The sequence below is a fragment of the Grus americana genome, chromosome 2 (genome assembly GCF_028858705.1).
Source record: "Grus americana isolate bGruAme1 chromosome 2, bGruAme1.mat, whole genome shotgun sequence".
NCBI classification, from domain to species: Eukaryota; Metazoa; Chordata; class Aves; order Gruiformes; family Gruidae; genus Grus; species Grus americana.
The window spans coordinates 13,804,807-13,812,260 of NC_072853.1; the positions used below are offsets into that span (position 1 = coordinate 13,804,807).

The 7,454-nt window shown below is 41.3% G+C and overlaps 1 long non-coding RNA gene across 1 annotated transcript; it reads left to right on the forward strand.

The window, feature by feature from the left end:
- Positions 1-502: 502 nt before the first annotated feature.
- On the forward strand, positions 503-2,029 carry LOC129202898 (uncharacterized). Its single transcript, XR_008575859.1, has 3 exons — positions 503-544; positions 1,671-1,801; positions 1,936-2,029. It is a non-coding gene; the product is annotated as an uncharacterized LOC129202898 (long non-coding RNA).
- Positions 2,030-7,454: the final 5,425 nt, after the last annotated feature.

Genomic DNA, 7,454 nt, shown 5'->3' on the forward strand with positions numbered 1-7,454 from the left:
TATAACTGAAAGGAATGAAGCTTTATAACACAGAAGTCCTTGTACATGGGAAAATTATTTTCCACATGCAAACAATGTGTGTACACACACTGGTGCTTAGATGTATAGTTACTTGATCAATGCCTTTTTTTTTTCTGCCTTTTTTTTTTCTGTCAGAGCATCAGTAAATTTCTTTCCAGCATGTATTAACCTAAGTATTGTGTATAAGACACCAGAGGTAATTTTTTCACTCTTTTTGGCACTAATCAGCTTTCAGCTGAAGCTGTATATCCAGTTTCCAGGCCCAGGCTTCTATGAAGCTATGGAGAGATTGTAGACAGTCCAGAGAAGGGGAGCAAGGATGACAAGAGTCTTGAAAAACATGACCTTTGAAGGAAGGTTTAAATGATAGTTTGTTTAGTCTAGAGGAGCAGTGACTACAGCTGACATGATAACAGCTCTCTGACATGTATAAAGTTATTATGAAGAGGCCAGTGAAAAATTGTTCTGTGAACATTTGGGAGCTGGACAAGAAGCAACTGACCTTTCAGCAAAGAAGATTCAGGTGAGTTTTTAGGAAAATATTTTTTATAAGCACAGCTAAGCATTGCAACGTGCTACTGAGGCAGCCAGTGAAATCTCCTTCTCATGCAGATTTCATGACAAACATCTGCTGGGGATGGCCTTGGCAGATGGGAGACTTGGTGTTCAAATGAGGGGATTGTCTAAACGGCCTTTGAAGTCCTATTCTGGTTTACTTTCCTGTGCCTGTAAATTTTCTTTGTGCATGTCTCTTGTTTGCACACTCTAAGAAAAATGATGGTTTTTAAAGCTGGTGACTCGAAGATGTGCCTTTGGATAGCGTGGTGGTTTGACCTTGGCTGGACACCAGGTGCCCACCAAGCCGCTCTGTCACTCCTGTCCTCAGCAGAACAGGAGGGGAGAAAATAAGATGGAAAAAACTCGTGGGTCAAGATAAAGGCAGTTTAATAAAGCAAAAGCAAAAGCTGTGTGTGGAGGAAATAGAAAACAAAAGATTTATTCTCTACTTCCCATCAGCAGGCAGTGTTCAACCACTTCCCGGGAAGCAGGGCTTCAGGATGTGTAGCCGTTGCTCTGGAAGACAAATGTCCGAAGTAACAAATGCTTCCCCTGCCCCTCCCCTCCCTTCCTCCTCCTTTCTCTCAGCTTTTATTGCTGAGCAGACATCATATGGTTTGGAATATCCCTTTGGTCAGTTTGGGTCAGCTGCATCCCCTCCTGAGGTCTTGCCCCCCCCCCCAGCCTACTGCTGAGGGGGGAGTGTTGGAGAGACAGCCCTGATGCTGTGCCAGCGCTGCTCAGCAGCAGCCACAACACTGCTGTGTTCTCAGCACCTTGCTGGCTACCAGTACATGGCACAGCACCGTGAGGGCTGCTATGGGGAAAGTAACTCCATCTCAGCCAGACCCAGTGCAGGTAGCTTCAATCTTGATGTGTTCAATCCCTGCAACATTTCCTCATCTGGTATTGAAGTCATCACTGGACAAGGTGACCTGGCAGGAGCTTCCTTGTGTCTTAGCAAGCCCTGGAGAATGTCTTGAAGGCCCCTGAGCCATCAGAGCCCTTAGGGCTAGGTGCCACGAGTCTTTTAAGGCAGTTTAAAGCAGTTTTTTAAAGCCATCCTCTGCTTTCTTTTGCGATCCCTATAGCCTAGTGTAACAGAAGGAAGGCGCCCTCGAGTGCAATTCCTACATACAAGAAACAGAGCTACTGAAGGTCTTGCTGTACCAAAAGAAAGACAAAAGGTTTCCTTTCTTCTTGTAGGAGAGTGTGATTTGAGGTAAGTGGGGATGGAAGGGACTGGAATACATAATGCTGAAGATTTGTGGGGTTTTTTTCTCCATTAGTTTTTAATGGCTCCGTGACTTGCTAACAGCAAAGTACTAATGTAAACTATTGCTTCTTGCTTTTTAGGTTGCTGTAGGATGGGAATAATGGGGGAAGACCAGTACTTATGTTGCTTTGACACTGTAAATGATTCTCTGAGGCCCTGAAAACATCAGTGACAAACAAATGCTGCTGGTTTGGTTTCACTTGAAGCTGTTGCGGAATTTGAACAGCAGAAGTCGTCAAAAAGACATATGTTTTTTATGAAAAATGTGTTGTTCATAACATTTGCTTTTTAAGAAGAAAAATGACCCATTCTGGAACTTTTCTTTCTCTGGACTTTCAAAGTTTTACTATTTTTTTTTTAAACAAGTTCTCATCTATTCTAATTTTCTGAGTTTATTTTTTGTGAGTACTACCTGATCATTCCCTCCTCCGACTTCCCTTTTCCCTCATTTTGTCATAGGTTTTGCAGTGCCCCAGGAACTGTTGGTGTGAGAGCACCTGTGCACATACATGATGCTTATAAAGACACCACTTACTCCACTTGGTCCTTTAACTGTTGGGTTGTTTTGGGTTTTTTACTTTGAAACTCTCTCTTATATCTTCTTTCTGTTATTATTGCTGGTGTAGAACTAGATCCCATCTTTTTTTCTGTGTTTGTTCTGTTGGAGGATGTATCTTTTGCTCTGGTGGATTTCTTTCTTTTGACGACAGCATCTCTGTCTCAGTCCCCCTGGATCTGATCCTGGCTCTGCCTTTCTCTGATTATTCAGCAGTTGTGCTCAGGTTTACCTCCATTAAATCTGCAGTTGCTTTGAATGACGCATGTCACTTGCACCTCGCCATTGCTCTGTAGCTGTATGAGACTATTCAGAAACAGCCTGTGTGTTGGCCTCAGGTTTGAGTCTCCTACATTATCCTAACTTTTGTTATGTGCTGTCTGTCATTGCTCTTTGAAACCTCACTGTCAGGTACCTGGGAGAGTGCATAGCAATATAAAAGAGCATTCTTTTTTTTTTTTTTTTGGTGTATTTTGTCTTTGCAGTCAGATTTTTTACTATGGTTTCTGCTTTCCTATTGCTTTATTGCTAGCCTTGTTTCGTACTCAAATTCCCATTTGGCACTAGCGGGTTTAATTTTGCTGTGTTGTTCTGTGGCCTTATGCTGTTACAAAATAAGGTTACAAAACTTGCTCTCAGTATCCTGGCCGCAGCTGATACCTGCGTGCTGCCAGCAGACCACTTTTCGAACCTGAGCTGTAATCCACTGTAGCAATATCACTTCCTGACATACAGAGAGGATATGCCAATTCTTATTTTTTTTTTACAATATCCATTTGCGATTTCAGAAAGCTGTCAAATATTTGCTTTTACTGTAAAACCTCTTTGCTAATGCACATGTGTATGTGGTTTGCTTTAAGCCGAGTCTTCAGGACTACCGAGTAGGCACATCCCTCTGTTTCACAATGTTAGATCTTAAAGTTGGTGAGATTACTGCTAAGCCACCTTGAAATGAAATCCTGCCTTCCACACATCCTGGCACCATCTATGTGGGGTAAAATATAATGTCTCAGGGTAGGTTTTCTTGTAAGATTGCCAGGCTCAGACTTTGAATTGTTAAAATCTGTAGACCCTTGCCTTGGAAAAAGCCTTACTGGTTGCCCTACAGCATCTAGCAGCAGCAGCTCTCAGAGGCAGAAATCTCTCTCACTCTCCTGATGGCTTCTCTAGCGGAGGTTAATGAACAGTTTCCTAAGGAAGGCTGTGCATATATTTTATGGAAAATAAGATCTTTAGTCACCTATTGCATCAGGAATATAGGACTCTCCTGTGGGAAGTGGAGAGTTGTAGTTGCATTGAGATCTGAATTATCACTTCGTTTGAGCATAATAGTGCCCTGCTTCTCTCTGGTAAGTTAATCTTTCCTTCTGAATTCAGTGTATCCTTCCACTCACTCTCTTGTCCCTCAGAACATAGCCTTGTGCCATTTAATTCCTTTTTCTGTTGATTTCCCTTTCAAATCTCAGTCATGGGAATGAAAACAAAGGCTTTTTTAAAAAAGGAGAATTACCCAACAAATGCTCAAGGGAATTACTTGGGCTTGAGTTTTTCTCATTTCATCTGCAACTTAAGTCTAGAAAATTACTGTGACTTCAGATGTCACTTGAGATTATGCTGAAATCTGAGCACATATTTAAGTGCCTCCCCAGAAAGTCACTTTAGTTTTATATGAGGCAGGTATCTACTGACTTTGTGGAAGAAGCACAGGTTTAAAAATAATATTCAGGGATGCCTACATGCCTCTGAAAGAAATTCCTTGCAGCACGTCCTGGAGCCCAAGTGAGGAACCCTTGTAGTCAGAAGGACCCTGTGTAAGTGCGAGGGTTTTCCCACAAAACACTTTTTGCAGGACTGGGGCCTACATAAACAACAGAAGAAAATTTTCTGCATTTCTGTCTCATTGCAGTGTGTACCCAGCAATGGTTTCAGATAGTGAACAGATCCAGAGAATGAGGCGAATCAGGCACTTGATGCTTCTTTACTGATTGGAGACATGGGAATGGATGTTGATATTTTGGAAACTGTGAAGCATGCTTCCTAACCTAAACTGTTTCCTGATTCTTATGTGACTCAGAGACAAGTAAGAAGATCTTCTCTGCTTGTACTCCAGTGGTATTTAAATTACTGAAACTGTGCAGGATGGTTTAAATTAGCTCTGAACAATAGAGCCTATTCAGGCTTTTGGTGAATCCACTAAATCCTTTTTGGCTGGTTTTAAGCCTATATTTGTAAATGAATTTATTTTCCTGCCATTTTTATAATGTTAATAACCAAAAATACTTTGTAAGACTGTATTTTACTACAGGATTAATTTGTTTGTTCCAAGTACCAACTTTCCATTAAATATTTTTTCCAAAATTGATTGTCCTATTATATGTTTGTGCTAATTAAATAAAATCTCAAAATCACCATCTTCTAAAGTGGAGGATATACTTGGTGGAACAAAGTTTGCCATGGTGCTGGACAGAATATGAATCCCTGACTGGGCTTTGTGTACTTCTGTGCTCTGCAGGCTGCAGTGGGAGTCACTGCCTGTTCTGACTTAGTGGTATGAAAGATAAGAAATGGGAAGACTTCCTTGAACTAGAGATTCATTTTCTTACTCAGCCTTTCTCCCAGCTGAGGTGTAAGAAAGGTGTACCATGTGACAGATTAAAACGGGACCCTATTCTTCAGCATGAGTGTTGTGACACCAATAAAATCACTGCCAAACTCTCATTGAAGTCAACTGACCAGTGTGAAAGGCAGTTGGCTATGTGGCCATTTAATACATGAAATCTTAAAAATCGAGAGTGCAGAGGGGAGTAAAGGGTACTTACAGTGGATAATTCTTCATGCAAGTGGCGAGTTTGTCACTTGACTAATTGCTTTTATATGCAATTATTTGAGTCATTTGGACTGAATTGCAAATGAAATGGTTTCCCACAGACTCTTTCCCTGATCATTTTCTCCTCCTCCCAAGATGTGGATAGCTTTGCAGTTGCTGTCCTTTGCCCCAAAGCTGATGCTGTTTGTGCTATTGTTGGTTATATCTGGACAGTGCAGAGCATGGAGGATTTCTGATATGTACCTGGAACAGCTAGGTGGTATTGCAGGGAAAAAAACCCCGAATTGTCCTTTAAACAACATCTTTCATTCGAAAAACATATTCTGTCTGTTGCGAGTGCAGGAATATGAAATGAGAGCCCACATGGAGGTTGCAGTGAATATAAAACAGAGCTCCAGAAGATTTGGGAGAACCAACCAAATGTCAAAGGTACTTTATATCACTTGTTATTTCGCTGAGTTAGAAATATATTTAAACCTATAGAACATACTATGCTCTTTCCCATGCTCTCAGTATTGCCCAAAAATCATTGCCTACACACCAAGGGCCTCCCAGAAGCCCCTGAGGAGGTTCCAGCTTCTCTTTTCCTCTTCCTTCTTTTGCTGCTGCTGTTCTGAGAAGACAATCTTTCAAACTGCATGTTTCATCGCTCCAATTGCAACCACAGTGGGAGGTTGTTAGTGTTTGGCACTGCTGAAATCAACAGCCTGTTTGAGAAGACCTTGGAGTTCTTTGTGGCTGCGGGCAGAAAGCAGCCGGTTCTGCTGCAGAGGTTACAGCATGAGACGCTCTTGCTCAGCAGCTGGCTGCAACCGATGCCAGCTACTGCTGCAAAGTCTTACTCTGTCAGCAAAGCCTCCTGCTGGAGACATAGCTTATATTAGCAAAATTTCTTCTTTGATGTACTTTATCACCTCCATAAATACATTTGCTATAGTGCTAAAATGGCACAGTTTGGGGAAGAGGGAGAAATTGGTGGTATATATAGGGGGCTTTTTGCTGGCATGGATGTACTGGCTTGAAATGGTGAATGTCTTTGCACTCCTCAGTGATGGACTTAACCTGGCAAAAGCACAATGTCACTGTCAGAGAGTAGAAGAGCTTAGTAGCACAGGAGCTTTCATTTCATGACTGGAAATAAATACACATACAAATGTACATACACACAGGTATATACATGTATATATGTTCTACAATACTGACGTGTGTAAACATTTTATATAATATACATGTATATGTGTTCTAAACAATACCTAAATCAAAGTCCATCTTTCCTGTGACTTTCCTGAGACCATCCAGAAACACCAACCTCATCATGAAAACAGAGAAATGGAATATAACAATAAAGGTTATATGTGCACACACAGTTTCACATCACGTCTAAATCCCAGAGGTGCAGTTAAGCATTCTGGTCATGCTCAACAGGTCATGCAGAAACACAAGACTATTATTTGCAAAATCAAATGTTGTGTCTAGTCACTGTCCTTGCTGGAAAGGATATATATCAAGGACAGATCTTCTAAAACAGTTAGTTATTTTTTTTCTTAGTCAGAGCTAGTCAAATGGGACGATTCACATTTAGACACCAAAGAAAAGGAAAAAAAAAGAATGAGAAGTTGTTCGGGAAATCTGTTTGTAAGTGCTACACTTGGAGTCTGGCTCGGAGCTTTTGGGACTCTATCCTTTATTTAGGGTGACTATACACACAGTGTATAGTCCCTGTGTCCGTCTGGGGTTCTGAATGACGATGAGAAATATGTGTTTTCTAATGACCCCTTTATGATCTAAAAGAACACGTCAACTTATATTTTGACATGAGTGGCTTGTTACTGAGCCCAGGAACGAAGGGGATTTTTGTCTTAGAGAGAACTGTGTGAGATTTTAAATACGGGTGCATGGGTAAGCTACTTTTAATTAGTTTCTGTTTGTTGCTTGGCCTGGCTGGGAACATTAATAGTTGTGTGGAGCTGCAATGTAACTCAGTGAGACTATAAGCTGTCTTATCTTCCCACCACTGCCAATTCGTTGACACTGAGTGACATCCTGAAACAAGGAGCAGAATGGCCAGACGAGAAAGTTGCTTATTGAAACAATGAGTTTCCTGAAATAAACAGAACAGTTTTGCATCAGCAGGCCTGTTCCTGTCCCTGGAACAATGCTGGGCATTTGCATCAGCTAAATGAGGTTAGTGTTTTGCAAAGTCTTCTGGAAGTCTG